Source organism: Coturnix japonica, chromosome 2 (assembly GCF_054131305.1).
Source record: "Coturnix japonica strain WE chromosome 2, WE-NBRP24, whole genome shotgun sequence".
Classification (NCBI taxonomy): Eukaryota; Metazoa; Chordata; class Aves; order Galliformes; family Phasianidae; genus Coturnix; species Coturnix japonica.
Genome location: NC_140664.1, coordinates 75,412,463 through 75,434,144, shown reverse-complemented (window position 1 = coordinate 75,434,144; position 21,682 = coordinate 75,412,463). Strand labels below are relative to the sequence as shown.

At 37.1% G+C, this 21,682-nt stretch overlaps 1 long non-coding RNA gene across 1 annotated transcript in view; it reads left to right on the top strand.

Moving 5' to 3' along the window:
- Nucleotides 1–21,682, top strand: part of LOC146761959 (uncharacterized) — a 115,013-nt gene that overhangs the window by 44,526 nt on the left and 48,805 nt on the right. The gene's annotated exons all lie outside the window — the stretch shown is intronic.

Sequence of the window (21,682 nt, the reverse complement as noted above, 5' to 3'; positions counted from 1 at the left end):
AAGACAAAGCAGTGGAACAGAAAAAAGGTCTGCCATCTCAACAAAATCTTTCTAAAGTTAAAACTAAAACAGACCCTGTTATAAAAGTTAGTTACACAGTAGAAAATTGGATTACACACACACACAAAATCAAAAACATTTACCAATTATGAGTTTATTACTCCATGTATGGAAATGTGGCAGATATAATGTGTCCTGATTAGGAAAAAAATAAATGGATTTTTGTACGGTTTGTCTCTCCAGACAGTAGCCAGGTGAACTGAAGAAAGAAGAATATCTATTAAAAGACATTAAGAGAGTGAGGCTGCTAATTTCACATTTTTTTCTTTGGTGACAGATGAAAGTACAGATGCTACAGATACGTCTCAACTTGCCATTTCCATTAGAGGTATTGATAATGAATATAATGTCACTGAAGAAATGACTTTGTTGGTGCAATTAAAAGATGAAATAAATCTCTTGATTTGTATGAAGCGGTAAAAAAAATACATGAAAGCAGCTTTCTTCAACCTTTTTCAACATATGGTATAGCTACTGGTGGCATCCCTGGTGGTAGTTGGTAAAAAAGAGGGATTTATAAAATTAATAGAATACAGTGCAATTATCACTGACAACTCACGTTTGATGAAATATCACTGCATCATTCATCAAGAAAATTTATGTGTGAAAGCTTTAAATACGGATAATGTTGTGCAAATCATCATCAAAGCTGTGAATTTCATAAGATTCAATGGATTGCATCATCAGCAATTCCAAGAGTTCCTCAGAAATACAGTTGTTAATTATGGGGGCATAGTTAACTTTTCTGAAGGAGAGGTGGAAAAGTGGCTAAGTCAGGGTATACAAAGTGAAATATAAGGAATCAAAAGGAAAATTTGTGCCAGAACATGAAGTTTAAAAATGGCTCACACATTTAGCATTTTTTGTGGTCTTGACCGCTCATTGAATGAATTAAATATGTGCCTTCATGGTAAAAATCAACTTACCTGTGCTACATTTCCAACCATAACAGCATTTGGAATGAAACCTAAATTACAGCAGGCTCAAGTTATGACAAGTAATTTCATACATTCTGATGCATTGGCTAAACACAGTCCTATGAACAGGAAAAAATACACTCCCATGCTTTCTATTTTGATAAAGGAATTTGAGGATAGATTTTAAGATTTCTAAAAATATCATTTTCAGTCAACATAAATAAATTACCTGTGAATTTTCAAGTGGAATGTATTCAGTTGCATTCAGGCATTCAACTCAAATAAAAAACTGGTCATGTCTGTTTAGTAGACTTTCCTAAGACCTGTCTTAACAGAGAAAAATATCCCTCCCTTCACGCTCGTGCCTTATTCTTGTAATCACTTTTTGGCAGTACATACATTTGTGATAAACTATTGTCAAGGCTTAAGCACAAGAAGAGTAATATTTCATTAAAAATCTCTGACAACCATCTTGAGAACTCACTAAGACCTTTAGCTACTTATTGTGAACCGGACACTGAAACATCGGTATCACAAAAGCAAGGTAAAATATCCCACTACTTCTATGTTCTAGTTGCTCTGATTTTTGTTTTAATATAAAATACAAGAAAAAATGTTTTGCCTCTTATATCATTAACAATATAACATATTTTATATACGGACAAAGAAAATTTCTGTTTGCTCATTGCAGCCCAGGCAAGCCAAAAGGCTGGACACGCATGTGATCAGCTATAAACTGCTTCAAAATTATTCACCATAAATGACAAATCATCATCAAGCAGTTACTGATAAAATCTGCACATTTCTTAAACTGTTAGGGAGTGCTGAATTACAGTAAGGGAAGAACATTGAGACAGTGACATGAATTATTTGATGCACCAGCTTCAAGCACAAAAAACAGATGTCTTAGAGGATATAGATCATCCTTACAGAAGGTAGGGAAATAGCATGAGAAGTAATGAGTCTGAAAAATTTAAGTGTTGTGTGGAATAATGAACTGAACAAATCTCCACAGTATGATGCAGTAGCTGAAAGTGAAACAAGGAGTAATGTAACGTTATGTTACCAGTGGAGCTAGCACTGACATGATCATTGGAAGAATACTTCTACCAACATGATGGCCATTCAAAATATGCTCTTGAGAAAGTTCTTAAACAGGTGCTTTGGAACAGACACAAAATGGTTAAAGAAAGAGAGATGCAAAAAGCCCACTGATGTGGAGATAGAGGGGTGATTTGATTGCTGTCTGTGAAGAGCATACAGCAGAAGGTAGCTTTTACACCTAATAGGCAAAATACAAAATGAACTGAAAGTCACAGCTAGAAGTAAAATGAAAATGTCTTGGAATAAGAAAAATCAGCTAAGCAAGAATTGTAAGAGATGTATCACTGGAAATTTTCAAAGCAAGATCACTCTTGGATTTGAAGTAGGAACTACCTGTAACACTTGTAGGCTTTTGTGGTACAGGGAATCATTAGTGCAATATTTTGTGGTACAGTACTTCCTTGTATGCTTAAAATCTGTGTTTGTAAATGGATTTACTTACAATATGACAAGCATTTTTAAAAGCCTGATAAGTACAGTAATAAGTATCCACTGAAATAAAAAAGTAAGAAGTCTCTGTTTTTCCACATTTACCATTAATTCTCTGTGAGCTTTAGTATATTGCAAAATTGTTTGAAAACATGTCAAAAAGTCATATTAATAAATTTTCACATTTTTCATCGATCTCTGTATATACTATTGAATGGAAAAGAATTCATATGAGGAAAGAGTCTTATGTAAGACTTCTGTGTCTTGTAGTGAAATACAACCCCATAAAAGCACTTACATAATATACCAGTGACTCTAACCTGTGTTTACCCAAAACTTAAATGATTAAGGAATAGCTTAGAGAGCAAGGTTACGGTCACAATATGAGAAGCCAAACAGAACATAAATTCAGCCAGTTAAGCTTGTCTAAAAGCAAGCTTAAAGACTGTAGAGTTGATGGAAAAGAACATACTGTAAAGGAAATCTATGGCAAGGTCTGATTAATATTTTTGATGAAGTGTTTTGTTGAAAAATGAGACTTCACTAAATGAGATTCTCTGCAAAGTCTTCTATATTTGTTATGAACATGGCATGTAGGCAGGCAGCTCTTGCAAAAGCTGAAGATTTGGCAACTTGTAAACCTTGATTACAGTGTATTATACCTATGAAGGAAGCCAGAAATTTGATAAAAAATGTTTCTTTTCAGATGACTACAAATCCCTGTTTTATCAACAGAATAAATATAGTTGTGTCAAGATATTTTCTATCTGCCTTTCTTTTTGCATTCTAACAAATAGGAGAAGAAAAATCACTTAGATAACGCTGATAAGTCTTTTGGTTTGAATTAAACACTGTATAAAGACTTGGAAAATACTGGAAGGTAAAGGACCTGAAGAGAAATGAAATAACCTTAGTTTTATCAAATGCAGTGTCAGCCTAAAATCTTTTTGCATGAGATATTTGGCCTTTTAGACAGGGACAATGCAGTAGACTGAATTTTCATGTGAGATCAGCACTTGTAGGGTGATTTCAAATTATTTCTGAAGTACAAATGATGTGGGTCACCACAAGAACTGATTAGGCTGGTAATGCACTGGCTGGCATGAGACTGCAATGTATTAAAGGAGAAATCCTCTTCTCCAAGAGGCAGACACAATGGGCAAGCAAAAGCTGCATTGCACACAGCACTAAGACCTTCTTCATAGTGTTGCATGCAGGTCTTCACATGTGTTCACGAAGAGAAAATTAAAATGGAATGGCTGCAGAGAAAGGAAAGTGAAATGAAAATTAGAAGAGATTGAAGGGAGAAAAAGATGAAGAATAACAAAATCAAAGGATTACAATTGTGAGTCCTTATTGTGAATTTAAACAAGAAAAAAGTTTTTTTGAGTTTCTAGGACATGGCTTGGAATAATTTTCCAAACAAGAGTATTGAGGGTAAGGAGACAATGATTTCTTATACACTAAACTTTGTAGACAGAAATGTGTGACTGTTTGATGGAATGAGAGAATTTCTGGGAATGGGAAATTAAGATCCCTTGAGAACCCAAGGTATTAATATCTCCAAAAGGTTTTGAGCAAGATTGAATCAGTATTTGGGAGAGGCTGCACTACTTATACACAGTGAAAATCTGTCATTTCTATGTTTCACAGGTTGCCTGTAGAAGTCAGAGAGTTGTGCATTCTGCTCATATGCCCAAAGATAAACCAGACAGATTTAGGATAAAAGCAAAACCTTCAACTTAGAACATACCAAAAACTACTATTAGCTTTGGATCTCTTGGCACTGTCTTCTGTGAGAGCCATTCTCTGTCCCCTAAGATAGATGTTCTAGGAGTTATACATTATAGGATTTTTGCTTAAGATTACTTTGGTGTTTCAGGGTCATAGCACAACAATGAAACCACTGATTTTTTCCCTGCTTTATATTATACACATGGATTTTCCCAGGTTCTACATTCATCAGATTTTGGGAAATATTTGTTATGTATTCTAGTTAATATGGTGATTTCAAGTGGTACACTAGAAAGTACTACTGAAATGTTACCAACAGTTACATATGACTATAACTGAAGACCCCTTAAATTCTTGTTCCTGGGTGATACTCTGACTCTCAAACAAGTATGTTTCTGTAGACTGTAAGACCTGAGGAACTGGTATACTGACAAAAAGTGATATAGTGGGAAGTTCTCCCGTGTAAGTAAGATCCCAATGAAATCTGAATCAGTGCAATTTCTGAACTGTGGGATATATGTGGATTCAGAGTGAACTCAGGTAGTCCTTTGCCTGCATGCTTAAGCATGAAACAGAAATTACTTCTTTGTATTTCTGTTTAGAGCAACAATTGCTTTCTACTTGTAGGAATAGAAATAAATCAAAGAGTGTAAGTCAGAAAGAAGGAAGCACTGGGACCAGAATCAGAAACATTTGGTGCCATCCTGGGGGACTAAAAAATACATATTTTTTACTGTAGTAGTTTAAAAAGAATTGGGGCCATCTGCTAATTCACATTAATTATTAAAACTTACAAGAAACAGAAGACATTATGGCTGATGCATTCTCAATTATTATAAATCTTAGTTGCACTCCTTCTCTTATTCTGTCTCATGCAAACAACTGATCAGCATGCAGCAAAAAGAATTTTATTGGAATTTCAGTAAATTTAAGGATAAAATAGCAGCTCTTGAAAATAGGCTGAAAGACCTGAAGAATGACTTCAGTATTAATTTGTAATACTTGCTCATGTGAACACAAAGTTTCATTTGTTAATCTAAATATATGTTTTAAAATGTAGTTATATAAAAAACAAAATCCGTTGTGTACATCCTTGATTAGATTTTAATATGTCTTAAATTCATTAATATTGAGTCAGTTCCTTGCAGGGTTTGATAATTTCAGACATGTACATGAAGTAATTTGCACCACTGTCACTAAATGAAACCATTGATTCAGTGGTCCAGTAGGTGCAACATTTTTTAGGGAAAATCTCTCCTTTGTTGATCAGCCTGAGTATCCACTTGTAGATCCAAATTCAAGTCTCAGTAAAATTTAGGTATACTGAAATACTGGTCCAAGCCTACATATTTCTGTTGCAAAGCATGAAGTTATCTGCTCTGCTAAACTCTCTTGTGTATGTTTGCAAAGTGAAGTTCTATGGGCAATAGTAGTTTTAAACAAATATTATAAAATCATGCAATGAGTCTGAAGTGTTTGTGTAGCCATGATGTGAAATTTAATGAGATGTTATGCATTGCACAAACACCAGACTAACAAACCTAGCTGTAAGACTTTCACTGACTGTCGTGCTAAGAAGTTTGTACTAACTGGGGCTCATACTGACAGAAAGCAATATACAGGTTAAACCATATAATCTTCATAAAATCACTGTCTTTCTATTATGATGCACATTTGCTTCTGCAAAGAGAATGAACTACTCAGATTTTATGAACTACTGGTGCTCATTCATGGATAATGATATAAATAGGCAGTAAGCATATTAAGGGGATTTATGTATTCTATAACTCAGTATGTTTTGAGGCTGTACCATTCTTGAGGTCCCAAACTCAAACCATAGTCATTTACATTAAAGGTATTGCGCCGATGAGATAAAAAGTGGACAAAATGATATGTTTTACAGTTAAAGAATTACAAGCACAGTTTTACATCATACAGTTTTTCAAACTACCAGGAAAGCAGGAAGAGGTTATAAGGCTTTATATAATTACAGAAAAAGAGTTCAAAAGCTAAATGTAATGCAGTATTCTGCTGTTCTAGGACAGATTCTCACAACTGCATATGACTGAGCAGTAATAGGTGAAAGACAGATGGTACAATACAGAAAGCCATTCTCAAAGCAACGGCTGAGGTTAAAAATGGAACTGCTCTAGAAGCCAGAAGAAAAATAAAATCTGCTTATTAACAGCTATAATTTCAAAGATAGACATTTGGTATACACTACAGTTATGGTAGTAAGAATTCGTCCTGGGTTATGTGTGGTCATCTAAAGTTTTGCTTCTTCTTAGTGATACTTCTAGTATTGTGGTAAGATATTTATTATGCCACTGCAGCTAACTTATAGATGTTTCCTATAGAGACAAGGTCAGGAGTGAAGGCAGCAGAACTGCTACCTTGGACTTTCAGAGGGTGGACTTTGAACTATTCAGGACACTGGCAGCAAGAGTCCCTTGGAAGTCTGTCCTGAAGGGCAAAGGGGTCAAAGGGGAAGTGGTGGAGTTACTTCCCAGGAGGTGTTCAAGAAAAGTGTAGATGTGGTACAAAGGAACATGATTTAGTGGTAAGTATTGGTGATAGGTGGATGGTTGGGCTTAGAGGTATTTCCTATCTTAATGATTTTATGATTGTGTGATTCTACATTTCCCTCTTTATTAGCTGAAGACACCATTCTCTACCATTTACTCCTTGTAAAAGATTCTGAAGTAATTCTCTACTTTATGGCATCCCATCTTTATCAGTAGTTCACTGAACTCGATGATACTTTCTATTACAATTATGAATATATTCTGATACATGGATGGAGTCTGCCATTGATGATGCAGAACCATTGTTGTGATACTCTGGATAATATGCCCTACTCAAACCATTTGATGCATCTAATGGTTTTCCTGGACAGGATTATCTTCATTTGTTGCATGTGGAAAAAAGAATTCCTAAGAAAAACTGGACTTTAATTTTGATTATGAATTTTTGAGCAACCCTAATGTGAAGAGTGAATTGCTGGCTGTCATCATCACTGTCATCATTTTTCAGGTGCCCTTCCCACTAAGGCCAGGATGACTGGGTGTAGCCATGTTCACTGCCTACCTCCTCCTGGCTTTGATGCACAAGTCTGTCTGCCTGACTTCACAACAGACCTACATCTGATATGTAGTCCTTTCACTGTCAGAATGATTCTACAGACACAACAAGACAAACAAGTCCAAGAAAGCTGATTTTCTCTGTAGAATTAAAACACAGCATTAGTAGTAATGCAGTGTAAATGCTTGAACAAAAACTGTAATTGGGCCTTCAGCTATGTAAGTATCCTTGTAACTTCGTACTTAAGGGTTTTGGAATCCACCTGTAGTGCCTCTTAACTACTGCTCTAAAGAGACAGATTAAAGATAGGATAAGGCAGGATAATTAGATACACTCACAGAGTATCTAAATTCTGTTACAATTTACAGCTGTGTAATTCCAGTGGACTTCAATAAGGCAGAGTGGGATTTTTTATCAATCCAGAATTAATGTATACAACAAGGTTTTAAGTGCTTTACACATCACAAATATTATACTTAAAATTTCCAGATCTTTGTCAATGTCTTATACGCGTTAATAAATTATATTTATAACCTCTATTCTAGAATCTAGGCAGAGCATAGGAGATGTCAAATATTGCTATTTTAAATAAGCGCTAAGTTCAAGTTCACAACATTCAGCTGGGTATTTCTCATATTAGCCATCATCTCCCACAAAACTAAGGAGAAAACTCTCATTAGAACAAACACAATACGCGTATCATGGTGTTGCTTAAGATTAACCTGGAAAATACCTGGAAAATAAAGATGGACTTTGCTACTAAGTTATAAGACACTTGATGCTGTAATATCCCTTGTTACTTTATTTTTAGAATTTGTAAATATAAATGCAAGGTAAGGTCAATTGCTTGTACTGATCCGCTAACAATGATACATCCTTTCTGAATGTATTAACTTACTGTCATATCTCAGTTGGAGTATCATTTATCTTGCTAATAGAAATTTCATCTGTTAGGTAAACCAGTCAAAATCAGAATTAGTTTTTCGTAATAATTAATTCATAATCTCTTATTATAAGCTAAACATGTTAATATGTGAAAGAAGTGAATGCTTGAATCTTAATCCAGCTGAGACTCTTCTCACTGATATTAAGAATACTGCCTTGTCTTGAAGCAGCTGTTATCTTTAGATGTTGCTATCAAGGGTCAGTCATTGATTTTGTTGTGAGAATAGCAGAGATCTTAATCACTGAATTAGAGGAAAAAGTACCAAAACTAGGGAAAATAAAGATCTACACTTGCTCTCGCCCTTTCTTGCCCCAGATGAAATTATTTTAGTTACTGGCCAATAGAGAAGTAAACATACTCTTTGTTCTGACTTTTGCCAAATTATTTGGACTTGCAGCCTGTGTGAGCCATTGCTTTGCATGTGATTAACTACAAAAATCTGCCTTATGGATGCTAAAATATAAAACTGTCATGGAAGAATTCTCACTGTCATTGTATTCATTGCCAAGGTCATAGAAGGCAGAAAAAGTTCAGGACAATTATTTATAGTGAAACATAATCTCTGAGGATCAGTCTTTCAAAGTTGTACATACTTGTGACATTAGATTAAGTAGCTTTTGTGAAAACTATCAGGCAAAATTCGGTTTAGAAATTTACGTTGTGTGCACAAATGTATCATTCTAATAGTAAGAGTCTCCAGTCTGAGTATATTAGCTGAGGCTACCCTGGGCATTGCTTCTGAATAAAACAAATCATCTCCCAGTGCTCTCAGATTCTGTTGTTACATATATTTTCAGACAACGGGGCCAGAGAAAATTATTTCTTTTCTAGTCCCTTAGCTGTCATGATAAATTGATTAAGTTGTAATAATTTCACCTACGTGTGGTACTTAAGAGAGAACAGCCTGAATTCAGAGCCTGCTTTCGATCTGTGTTTTGTACAGACATCACAGGAGGGTTGCCTGAAAAAGAAAAGAATGGAAGCTATTTTTTCCCTGTGCATTATATTAGATGATACTTCCACCCTAAGTCTGAAGACGAATTGTTGTTTGACAGAAAACTGCAGTGAGGGAGACTTCCAAGTGGAAGTTGTAAAATATGTTATGGAAGATCCTTGGCCAACATGTACTGAAACAGAAGTGTTGGTTGTGTAATAAAATTAATAAACAATAAACAGGCTTGCTTGAAATTACAAATGCTGCTGAAATAAAATAAAAATAAAGTCAGTCCAGGGCTTACTCTTCCAAAATGCTATTTACGGGAATTCATCTCTGAAGACAGCATGTCCATGCCTTATTCTTCCTACCCTGGCACTGCTTCTTGTTTCCCAGTCAACTCTCAGGTGAGCAAGATAACACCTCTGCTACCTGGGCATGGTAGACTTGTACCACTCTTTGTTTGCTCGCCACTGTGGTCATCCCAAGAATACCTCATAAACAAAACCGGATCACAGCTTGGTCTCACTCTTCATAATTGGTACATTCATGGTGGAGCATACACCAGCTAAGTGCAGAAACACAGCTGATGTTACTGTCCAGCACTGTAGATCATAACTAACCTTCTCTTTTTCTCTCAGAGAGCTACATTATGCTGAGGATGAATGATATTACACATCAAGCCCTGCAGTAAAAATACAATTCATATGATTGCTTATAAGATGAATTTCCCCTGCACATGGCAAATAGCCTAAGCCTGAGCTTTGGAATGTTGGTTGCCACATATCTGTTGGAATGCCTTCTAGTTTTGCCAGTCATTTACAAGAACAGGCAATACAGAGGAATCAGTAGCCACAAATAAGTTCCTAAACTATTATTTCCCAATCTAAGTGGATAAGACTGAATATTTTGGATTGCTGGACCCACTCCTCCAAAAAAAGTCTTGAAGATAAGCTGTGCATAATATTGACTAGTTATTGCAGTCTTGAAAAACTGAGTGTTCTCTAGGGCAATCTACTTGTTAACAACTCTCAAGCAGCAATAGCATTTCGTTTGGTTTATTCCTTGAACTTCTTTTCAGACACAGTGGGAGCATGCTTTTAGGTGGCATTTCTTAGCCTACCAGTTTTCTAACAAAAACTGCAGCAACAGAGTCCTTATAGCTTTCACCTGGGTACACTGTCTTGGATTCTGTGGTGAGTTTATTTAAAGAGATCTTCCTCCATCTTCTTTGGCCCAGTATACAAGAACTGTAGTATGCAAATGTGTAATGCAAATGATGTGAAATAGCTTTACTTTTGAAGAATGTCAGTAGGTAAACTCACTTTGTCTTTTGAGAAAAAATAGACTTTTCATCATGCTTTCTATTAATTTAAATGAAAAGTTTTTGATCAGTCCTGAAAGAAAGCAACTTCATTTTTTCTTCTTGTTAATACTGCTGAACACATCAGATTGAGAGAAAGTTTTAATATATTTCAGTACCTATAGCTACGATGCCCTTTTTGCTAGACCAGCTCTGGTTCTTGTGCTGTTTCTCTGCACGGGAATGGCATTTAGAATACAAGTACAACATGCTATCTCTTATTTATTGTATCTACTACTTACAGCCAAGTTCTGCTGTGAAATCCATTCAGTTCGGTTTGATATTCTCTGCCCTCAGTGAGAATGTAGTTGTGTCTCAAAGGTTTTTAGGGCGACTGCCTGCTTACTACTAGATTTGGTTCTCTGTTTCATTCATGCTGATCTGCTGAATTGAATGAACTTGTCATGCTGTAATACTGTGGATTTGATTATTAGGATCTATGAACTAGAAAATACCTCCTGCTTGTTTTTTCATTTTACTCTGTTTATACACTGTTAGCTCCTTAGTGGTTTCTTAACACTTTCACTGAGGTGAGAGGAGAATCAAATCCTTAGATCGAATACAAGCTTCTGCAGATTCATATATAAATCTCTACTTTCTACTGTTTAAGTATTTGATAGCTCCTCAAATAACCCTTGCTGTCATTCTTCCTTCAGACCGCTCAATATTGTATTCCCCAAAGAGCTCCACTTGGTTGATGGCACCATGTATAACCAGCTCGGCCTTGCCAATGCCCTTGTGGGGGTGCTGAGAAATATATAGAAGAAAACAAACAAACAAACCAAAAAGCAATAGAGGAGTCTTCACACATTCTGAGGATGACAGAAATGCTCCAGCCACTTCCTTCCTGTCCTCCCAAACACCCTCCCTCCTCCCTCCATGCACTTCTTCCAGAAAAATCTGAGCTGGAGCACATCATAAATTCCAAATCCAGGTGCATGCATTGGCTACACCCCAGTGTCACTCTGAAGTTTAACATGTCTATTCAGAAAACAGCCTTTCCAACTATTGATTTCCCAGCGGCAATGGGAAGAGAACGTGACTAACAACTAAGTTTTCTTTTCAGAAAACAGAGAGATGAAGGCTACAACACGTGTTCTGACACACTTCAGCTTAGTCTAGACATAGGCAATGTGTCTGTGTCAGTGACTTACTAGATGGTCAAAGCCCTCTATTTCTTTTCTCTTGTGAGATTTTGACATTTCCTGATTTGCTCTGGTGTGAATCAGAGTGGAAACGGAACAATCTTAACAAGATGAAATTTAAAACAAAAAAGGAAAAGAGAATCAATAGCATAGATGTAGGATAGGCAGCACTGCAATTTCCTCAGTGAGCCATCAGAAACAGTTATTTAGGGTAATTGCTATAGTGTTTACTACTGGTACACTGAACTGTGCATAGATATGTTGTGCTGTTGCAAACACTAACCAAGGCAGAAAAAGAGGCAGAGAAAAGAATCCATGAAACCACAATTCAGATAAAATTCAGGAACCTCATTAATTGATTGTATCAAAATGAGGGATAAATCCAAAAATAAAAGTAAATTCATAACTAAGTTATGAAAGCCATGAGTAGTGTCTATTTGCCTCCCTCTCACATAGATAAATTTATGAAGTCATATGATGTTCACTAAATAATCAGATGAAACAACACATTAAAAATTCTTTTTAATCAAGGATTCAGACAGTCATGGTTGTGAGCAGGAACTATTGGTATGTCATGATATGTTATCACAAAATCACAGTATCTTAGGTGTTGGAAAAGACTTCTGAATATCATCTAGTCCAGTCTCCCTGCTAAAACAGGTTCCCTAAAATAGGCTGCACAGGAAAGCATCCTGGCAGGTTTTCAGTACCTCTGAATATGGAGGCTCCACAGCCTCTTTGGGTAGCTTGTTCCAGTGCTCTGCCACCCTCAAAGTAATTTTTCCTCAGGTTCAGATAGAACTTTCTGTGTTCTAGTTTGTGCCAAGTGCCTCTTGTCCTGTTGTTGCACATCACTGAAAAAAGCTCTACATCATCTACTTGACTCCTGCCCTTCAGATATTTATAAGCATTGATAAGATCTGTCAGTATACTCTTCTCCAGGCTGAACAGCCCCAAGTCTCTCAGTCTTTCCTCATGAGGGAGATGCTTCAGGCCCCTCATCATCTATGTGGCCCTCCACTGGACTCTAAAATTTCCCTGTCTTTCTTGAACTGGAGAGCCCAGAGCTGGACACAGTACTCCAGACCCACCTGGGCAGAGTAGATAGGGAAGATTACTCCCTTTAACCTGCTCGCAGTGCTCCTTTCAGAGCACCCTAGGATACTTTTGACCCACTTGGCCACAAGGGCCCACTGCTGGCTAATGGCCAGCCTATTGTCCACCAGGATACCCAGATCCTTCTCTGCATAGCTCCTGTCCAGCAGGTCAGCCCCTAACCTGTACTGATGCATGTGGTTATTTCCTCACCAGCTGTAGGACTCTACACTTACCCTTGCTGAACCTCATAAGATTCTATCCCACCCCACTACCCACCCTGTTCAGTTCTTGCTGAATGGCAGAACGGCCTTTTGGTGTGTCAGCCACTCCTCCCAGCTTCTTATAATTAACAAACTTGCTGAGAGTGCATTCTGTTCCTTCATCTGGGTCACTGATGAAGATGTTAAACAAGACTTGACCCAGTACTGACCCCTGGGGAATACTGCTAGCTACAGGCTTCCAACTAGACTCTGTTCCACAACCCTCAGAGCTCTGCCAGCGAGTCAGTTCTCAGTCCACACTGCTGTGAACTCATCTGTCCCACACTTTCTACACTTATCTATGTGGATGTTGTGGAAGGCGATGTCAAAAACCTAGCTGAGGTCAAGACAGACAACATTCACTGCTCTTCCCTCATCTACTTAGCTGGTGATGACATCATAGAAGGCTACCAAATTGATCTAGCATGATTTCCCCTTGGTGAACCTATGATGACTGCTCCTCTACTTTTTTCTCTTCCACTTGCTTGGAGACAGCATCCAGAATAAAGTGTTTTATCACCTTCCTGGGGATAGAAGTGAGGTTGGCTGGCCTTATGTTACATTATAGGAAAGAGTGAGATAAAGCCAAGAAAGACTGTAATGTTTTTCCTGTCTCTTTGACCCTTAATAAATGCAAAGATGTCTTGGAAAGGAGACATGTGAGGTAAAGCTGAGAGTGCATTTCAGGCCATTACTTTGGGATGATGAAGAAATCTTACTGCAACTTGTATGGGAAAAGATTGGGAATAGATAGCTTGTATGTATTTGAGAAAGTGATGCCAAATAATTTAGAGGAATTTATTGGAAGTCATAAACAAAGACAAGCTGGACAGGGAGCAAAATCGAATATTACAAGAAAAGCATAAACAGGCCACATCTGCTGGCAAAATCAGTGCGTGATCAAAGCAGCTAAGACATCACAAATACAGCACATGCAAAGATTTGTGGAGAAAGAAACTCATCAACTAGAATATACCTCAAACAAGAAAGAAAAACAAAAATGGAACAACAACAAAAAAGAATTTACTTGGCAGTTGAAAAGTAAAGGAAAAGAAACTAAGCCAGTACTACTGGTGCTACAACGTCTTAACAGTGCACTGATGAATCCTGTCAGAGGTGCTGCCAATTGAGCAGGTTGATTGAAACTGTGTATTCCCTGTTGATGATGCATGAATTTTGAGAGTACTGTAGGGATGGGACAACTCGCAAAACAAGATTGTTTGGCTCTCCAGATGCTGAATCTCAACACAGAATCTTCTTCAATAGAAAAACAGAACAAATACAGAGGTAAATAAAAATGCAGAAGGTACAGGAATGCACAATGTTAAGGCGACAGAAGCAAGTGGAAAAAAAGAATATAATGGCAATCCAAATAATAATGTAGATAAAATTTATTGCCAGTTCTGGAAAAATAACTTGTAATAGTATTTGTGAACAAACTAAGGTCGCTTTTAAAAGAAAGAATGGGTGAAAAACAGTGCAGCATGGTCTGGCCAAAATTATACCGATTCAATATTCATTTTCTAAAATGTAATTTAAGGCTTTCTTTAAAAAACAAAACAAAACATTTTTTTCATTGATTTTATAATAGCATTTAGATCACCTCAACAGGGACCATTATGAAAAATGACTAAATAAGACTTATCAAGGTTGTAGCTGAAGTAAAAATAATACCAAAATTTGTGCGTTTAATTCATCTTGCAGTCTCGTAAGAACTAATAGGCAGCTGAACGATTGATTCATTTCAAAGGCTTGTGGAGCAGAAAAAGCCATAGAACAGCTATTTTTCATTGCTCTTGAACCAGCCATGACGAAGTCCAGCATTTAACATTGGTTAATCAATGTTGTTCAATGATGCCACTGGAAAATGCTTTATTTCATCTTAGGACTACATTCCTCAAAGTTTCCTCCGTCATTCATCTGTTAAGTGTATCTGTGAAGTGATCAAATGTGAGATGTCCCTGTGGTTCTGGTCCCTAAGAGAACCTAGACCACAAAGAGACTCTAACCATCTTACCCAGCATTCTTTCATGCTTTTCTCACTGGTTATCCAAGTCATGTGATGTGAATGCATGGGGCAAGTATACTCTAGTCACTTAAGTTTCAGAAGAACAATCACCATTTGAAAGAAAATGTTAGAAAGTAACACACCCACAGTATCTAACCTTTAACTTACTCACAAACTGTGTTTGAAGGACCAAAGATAAGTGGGTAGGAGGCAACAAACTGCTAGATTAAAATGGTTCTGACAGGCTAGATCTGGCTCATAAAACTTTTTTGGTTGTTTTTTTAGTCTTTCTGATAGAGAGTTAAGCTTCCTAGCCTGTGCAAATAATGTCATATAACTGGCAGACACACTTGAATTGATGAGAGGTTCTTGGCTATTTTAGAAAATTGGTGTAGTTGCCTTGGATTCACAATAAATGCCTAGAAGACAAAGTGATTGTATCTAGAAAAGGGGAAAATATATTTAGGGTTGAAATGAAGCAGGGATAATCTTATAATACAGAATCTTGTTTATACACCTAGAAACCTTGACCAGCGTTGATGAGCTTACAGGAGTAGATGCTTCAGTCACAGGAGTTGCAAAGTTTGATGTAATTCCACATAGCATAAAAATAGGATGTTTGGAGAGAAATGCATTATCTGAGGTGAAAGTTTCAATTTGGGAGACAATGGATGTTTGTCATCTTGCAAACTAGGAGTGTGGCTGCTGATCAGGAAGACTTTCTCTTGGGTCCACCAAATAGCTGTTCTGTTATATTAAGACTGCTCAATTCCATGCCCCATTGCAGGATTCTCTCCATGGTTTTTCAAATGCCCAGGGTGCTAGTGCCAGCACTGTGTAGTCAGGAGTTATAAAGAAATACTATGTACCTGCTTCAACAAGCAAGAGAAGAATGCTGAGAAATACTGGAGACATCAAATCCCTGAGACTTTACTAAAATTTAAGCAGTATTTACTGAATCTGTGCTTTTTCCGGGTGCTGGCAATAAATTTTGCCTGAAGAATTGTTTGGATTGGAGACACATTCTTTCCTCATGAATATTTTTAAACAGGACACATTCCAGATGCCTGCTCGCTGTGTCCCAAGCAGTTGGATAGTTCTGTTGTAGAGTAACTTAATGGACTGTTAATAAAACTTTCTGATAAAACTTTAGTACACCAGCCAGTTCCGTTACTCTTTTGTGTAGTTGTCCGGGTGATCTGATCTGGGAGATAATTTTTAACCTGAGAGTAGTCAGAGGGAGATCTTTGCTTCTTTCAGAACTGTATTTCTACTGGCTGAGGACTAACATCCAATCTTGAAGTCGTATGACAACTTATCTGCTGAAGTAAAAAGTCCGATAGTAGTTCAATAATACAGGTTTCATTTGCTGTACACTCAAAGGAAAACACTGCAATTCACTGCACTAAAAACACATGGCTCCTCTGTAGGAGATCCAGTACTTTGCTTTGAAATGTCATTTGATTCACTTGAAATGCCACTTGGCAAATGTGGGAGCTTTACCATCTTTCCATGATGTAAAGATCCATTGAAATAAAAAACCTTCTGAAGACAGCTATTAAGCTGCATTGACATTCAGACACTTCAAATGCTAAATATTACATCACTGAAGCTAGTGAGAACTGAGAAAAATTTCAAATGTATCCTTTTAGCACTAAGAAATATTATTTTCAATTATTATTAAAACAACAGAACCGTGGTTAAAGACAACCATTTGTGGAAATTATAAATGCAAAGATCTTCACCAGCCACTCTCCCAGCACCGAAGCAGAAAGTCTCATGCCCCATGTAAGTCTGACCCCCAAATTAAATATATTAGAGTTTTAGAAAGATTGAGTTGCCAAGGTAAGAAATTGCCATTTAAGAACATCTAGCTTGATTTTGGCTATTTCATATCCATCTTAAATATTTGTGAAGTAGTTTGATGAAAAATACATTAATGAGGGGGAAAAAACAAAAGACAATGATTATACCATGCTTCACATCTTTAAATCGCCTTTACCAGATCATCAAAGCAACATTACTTTTCTTATTAAAGCAAATGAATAAAGAAGGTGATTTTCACTAACAGAACTGCTGAAGGATTCTTAACATGAGACAGTTTTCTCCACTTTTAGCAGTTGAAAATCTAGACATCTAGTTTGACCTGCTCATTTAGGCTCCCTCCATAGACAGGTATTTCAAAGATCACCCTCACCTTGTCCTAAAGGATGGGATTGAGATAAATTGGTACCCATTACCTGTTGCTGTCCAGAGGCAGAAAAATCAATTTTGACTGATTATCGTCTCTGGTCACTCAGAACTGGTTTGGAGTTCTGTCCTAATCATAACTGAAAATAAAAATCTGAAATTTTGACCATCTCATTTTCTTTTTCCTTTTTGAAATCAGTTTTCCCAGCAATTATTTACTTATTCAGTAGAAATTTCATGGTGAAGAAATCAATTTCTATTATAAATGCTTTCAGGAGAGAACTCTTTTTATTTCCTCATTCTGAGAGATGCTTCTTTCTCCATTATTCTAAATACTTTGCAGTGTTTTGCTTCAGTGTTTCCTATTTATAAAGTCTCTGTATTATCAAGCCACGTGAAATAGATGTTAGAAGTCACAAAATGAAATCAGTTCTGAGTATTATTTCTAGTTGTAGCCAGAGGGTTGTGTTCAACATACCTGTGTCCAGGTGAAGGCTGGTCACAAGTGGTATCCCCCAGGGTCTTGGGACTGGTGCTCTTCAACATCTTTACCAATGACATAAACAATGAGATCAAGTGTACTCTTAGCGAGGTTGCCAATGACACCAAGCTGAGTGTTGCAGTTGATGGAACGGAAGAAAAGGACAAACCTGAAAAGTGAACCCCTGTGAACTGATTGCTATTCAAGAAGCCCAAATGCAGGATGTTGCTCTTGTGTTGGAGCAATTTCAGAACTGTCTAGCTACCACCAAGCAAAAGTGTGTCCTTGAATTCTTCCATTCAGAAAGACTGCACCCATTGTCATTCATCAACACTTGCTAAATGTTTCTGGTAACCAAACAATGGATGTTAGCCTGGTGTGGTGAATGCTGTGTTTCAGCAGTAGCAGCAATACTGTGAAAGACAAACCACATTTTGAATGGCCATGCAGATTTTCATGAGCATGGCATGCATGTTTTGTCCATCACTGGCAAAAATTCATAGCTGATGGTGACATCTATGTTTTTGCAGCTGAGAATTGGTGATGTTATTGTGCTCTTTATATCTGTTGTAGTTGCCATTGAAATTACTAGGAGGCATTTCCTGCAAAGTGACCTATGTATGATTCTATGATTCTGTGGTCAGGCTCTCTGATCGTAAGTTCATCACTGAAAAACTGCATCACTGCATCATTGAAACTTGCGGCCTATCTGCAACTGATCTGTACGTTCTGCAAGACAGAATATGCTACATAAATAATATTACTGATTTTTTTTTTCCACTTTTCTCTGTTTCTCTATTTTTTCCACTTCATTTTTGGACTTAATTCTGCAGTAATCCCTCCCTACATCACTCTCTTTACAGGACTGCTCTCTGACGTACCGCAGTAATGTACAGAACCAGTAAAACCTAAAATATCTTCTTTTCATATGATACTGATCACTGTCATACAGAATGATTTTCTCTATACGATAAAGATACGATAATTGGTGTATATGAATCTAAATGCACTTTCAAGTTTTTAATATCTTACAGCTAGTTTATTCTTACTGTTAAGAGAATTGCTTTTAGTAGCACTTGTTAATAATGCAACATCAGATGTTCCCTTCTCAGTTTTAGTATTTCTTCTGATGAGGTTACAAAGTGTTCCACATTAGGCCTAGAAGTTCACTTGTTCAAAGCCCTTTCAATGAGAGGTCAAAGACAGAAGTTAGACTCCCTATCCAAATGAGTATGTTCTTTAATAGTACACCTTTTTAGAGCTAGCACACTTCAAGGTAAATTCATTTAAATCCTAAAAAGAAGGACTGGAGACTTGGGACAGGGGAAATATATGGCTGCACAAATCAAGTTCCTAACTTTTTACTGCAGGTCAGACCTGAGTACCTTATACTAGCTGTTCAACTGTTTTCTTTTAAGTAGATGTGTTTAAGATGTTGTAGACAATATGTGAATCAAGAGGTGGTAGGTTTTTAGATGTCTCTTTAAGTCTTTCATTCTCAAAAAAAACCACAAATTCTTTCATTTCAGTTCAAGATGTTAGATAATGCATTGTTAGTGTTGGTATCTCTACCCCTTCCACCTCTTCTGTACAATCTTCTTAATGTTTTCAAGAAAAGAAGGTACAGCTTGATACCATGGTGACAATTGTTTCCTAATATTTCTTTTAGAATCCTTCAGTATAGTTACATAGTTCACTTACTAACCTAAGGCATCCTTTGGAGGCAATGTTGTGAGTTAAAGAATAAATCATAAATGATGAGCATTGAAAAGGTTGTGTTTGGCACTCTAGTCATACTGTTGAGGGAAACTGCAGATGTTTCTGGAGAAAATGAACAAAGGTTCAGGCCTATAGACTACTTGTGTCTGTGAGTTTGGAAGGAGATAATCTTTAATTACAATAATATTAATATAACATCAGATGTCCCCTAGCATAATTTGACTGTGTGTCTAATGCATCCTCAAAACTCTATCTTAGAATTACCATCAGGGAATTAGTGTAGATGTTTTAATTTCTCCTAAGTAAACTGCAGAAGCTCATTCACCATTTTTTTACCCCCCACAGTTTTACACTGTTGTGTACTCTAATGAAATCGTAGTACATAGGAGAGTATTTGATTTTTCCAATGATACAAATTTTTAGTGGTTGCAGAACCATTGGAACATGCAGGTTCTTCAAGATACCAGCAGAAGAATGCCATAGAGAAATAGGCTTTAATAGTAAAGACAGTGCATGCCCAGAGACTAGATGAGGATTGTTAATATTCCCTTGCACTTATCCAGTATTTTATAATTCTTGCACTGATTATACAATTAGCCATAAAGAATTAATATTAAGGTCTGCTGAATAAAATGAAATTATTTCTGACTGAATTGCCTTCCTGCTTTATCCAGGAAAAAATTCATACTCTTATGATGTAGTGACAACGTTTCACTTTTAAAATATTAGTAAAGGATGGAAAAAAAACAGAAATAAAATTCAGATATTTTCTTTTGAAATAAATGACATTTTATGAGTATCTTACTTTTGATCTGGACACAATTGAGTTATAACTCTGCTGTCTTCAATGGTGTTTATTATTCTACTCTTGGTTGCTGAGTAAAGGTCATGCTACACTTACTTTCTGTCACTACTATAAATGTCATACCAACATGATACAAGCTATGGTGTCGAAGTCAGAGCTCTGACAGCTTCTTTTTCTTCTCTAATTACTTTTCTTAACTATATCTTGTTGCCTTTAATGTCCATGATCAATTGCATCACAGTACACTTCTGCCTTGCTATCCAAATGTATTTTCCTGGTGTTCACCAACAATAACAAGAAATTTAGCCTTTCTTTCTGGTGGACAGCTGCCTGTGAGTAGACTGTGATTTCACTGCTTGTTCCCATTAATCCAGAGTATTTGATGAACATTAGTGCACTTGACTTTGACTGTGTGGCTGGAAAGAAAACAGTTTTCCAAGGATTTTTTTATTGTGTCTGGGTACAGATTGATTAAATAAGTCCCATAGCACTGTTTTTTTTCTACAGTTTCATGAATATGGAAGCACTGCAGCAATTGGATAGTGGTGGATAATGATAGGACAATAGGGAATGGTTTTAAATTGAGACAGAGGAGGTTTAGGTAAGATATCAGGAGGAGGTTTTTCACTCAGAGGGTGGAAATGCACTGGAGCTGGACTACTCCTGCAAGTAGTCATTTTTAGAACAAGGCCAGATTCTGCCAGATTTATGACTAATACTAGATGGCAATACTCAATAGAGGTAAAGTTGGCAGAAATTAACCCTTGGAAAGACTCAGTGGATCTTTTATTTGTGAAATTCGACAGTACAAGGTAATGAAAAGACTGCTGTGTAAGGACAAGATCCTTGTGTAACATGAGCAGAAAGAAGAGCATATTTCCACTGTTTGATACTGAATTTTCCTTCCTTCCTTCCTTCCTTCCTTCCTTCCTTCCTTCCTTCCTTCCTTCCTTCCTTCCTTCCTTCCTTCCTTCCTTCCTTCCTTCCTTCCTTCCTTCCTTCCTTCCTTCCTTCCTTCCTTCCTTCCTTCCTTCCTTCCTTCCTTCCTTCCTTCCTTCCTTCCTTCCTTCCTTCCTTCCTTCCTTCCTTCCTTCCTTCCTTCCTTCCTTCCTTCCTTCCTTCCTTCCTTCCTTCCTTCCTTCCTTCCTTCCTTCCTTCCTTCCTTCCTTCCTTCCTTCCTTCCTTCCTTCCTTCCTTCCTTCCCTCCTTCCTTCCCTCCTTCCTTCCCTCCTTCCTTCCCTCCTTCCTTCCCTCCTTCCTTCCCTCCTTCCTTCCCTCCTTCCTTCCCTCCTTCCTTCCCTCCTTCCTTCCCTCCTTTCTTCCCTCCTTCCTTCCCTCCTTCCCTCCTTCCTTCCCTCTTTCTCTCTTACTCTCTTTTTGTCATATTTTCAAGGGTTGTATATTTCTC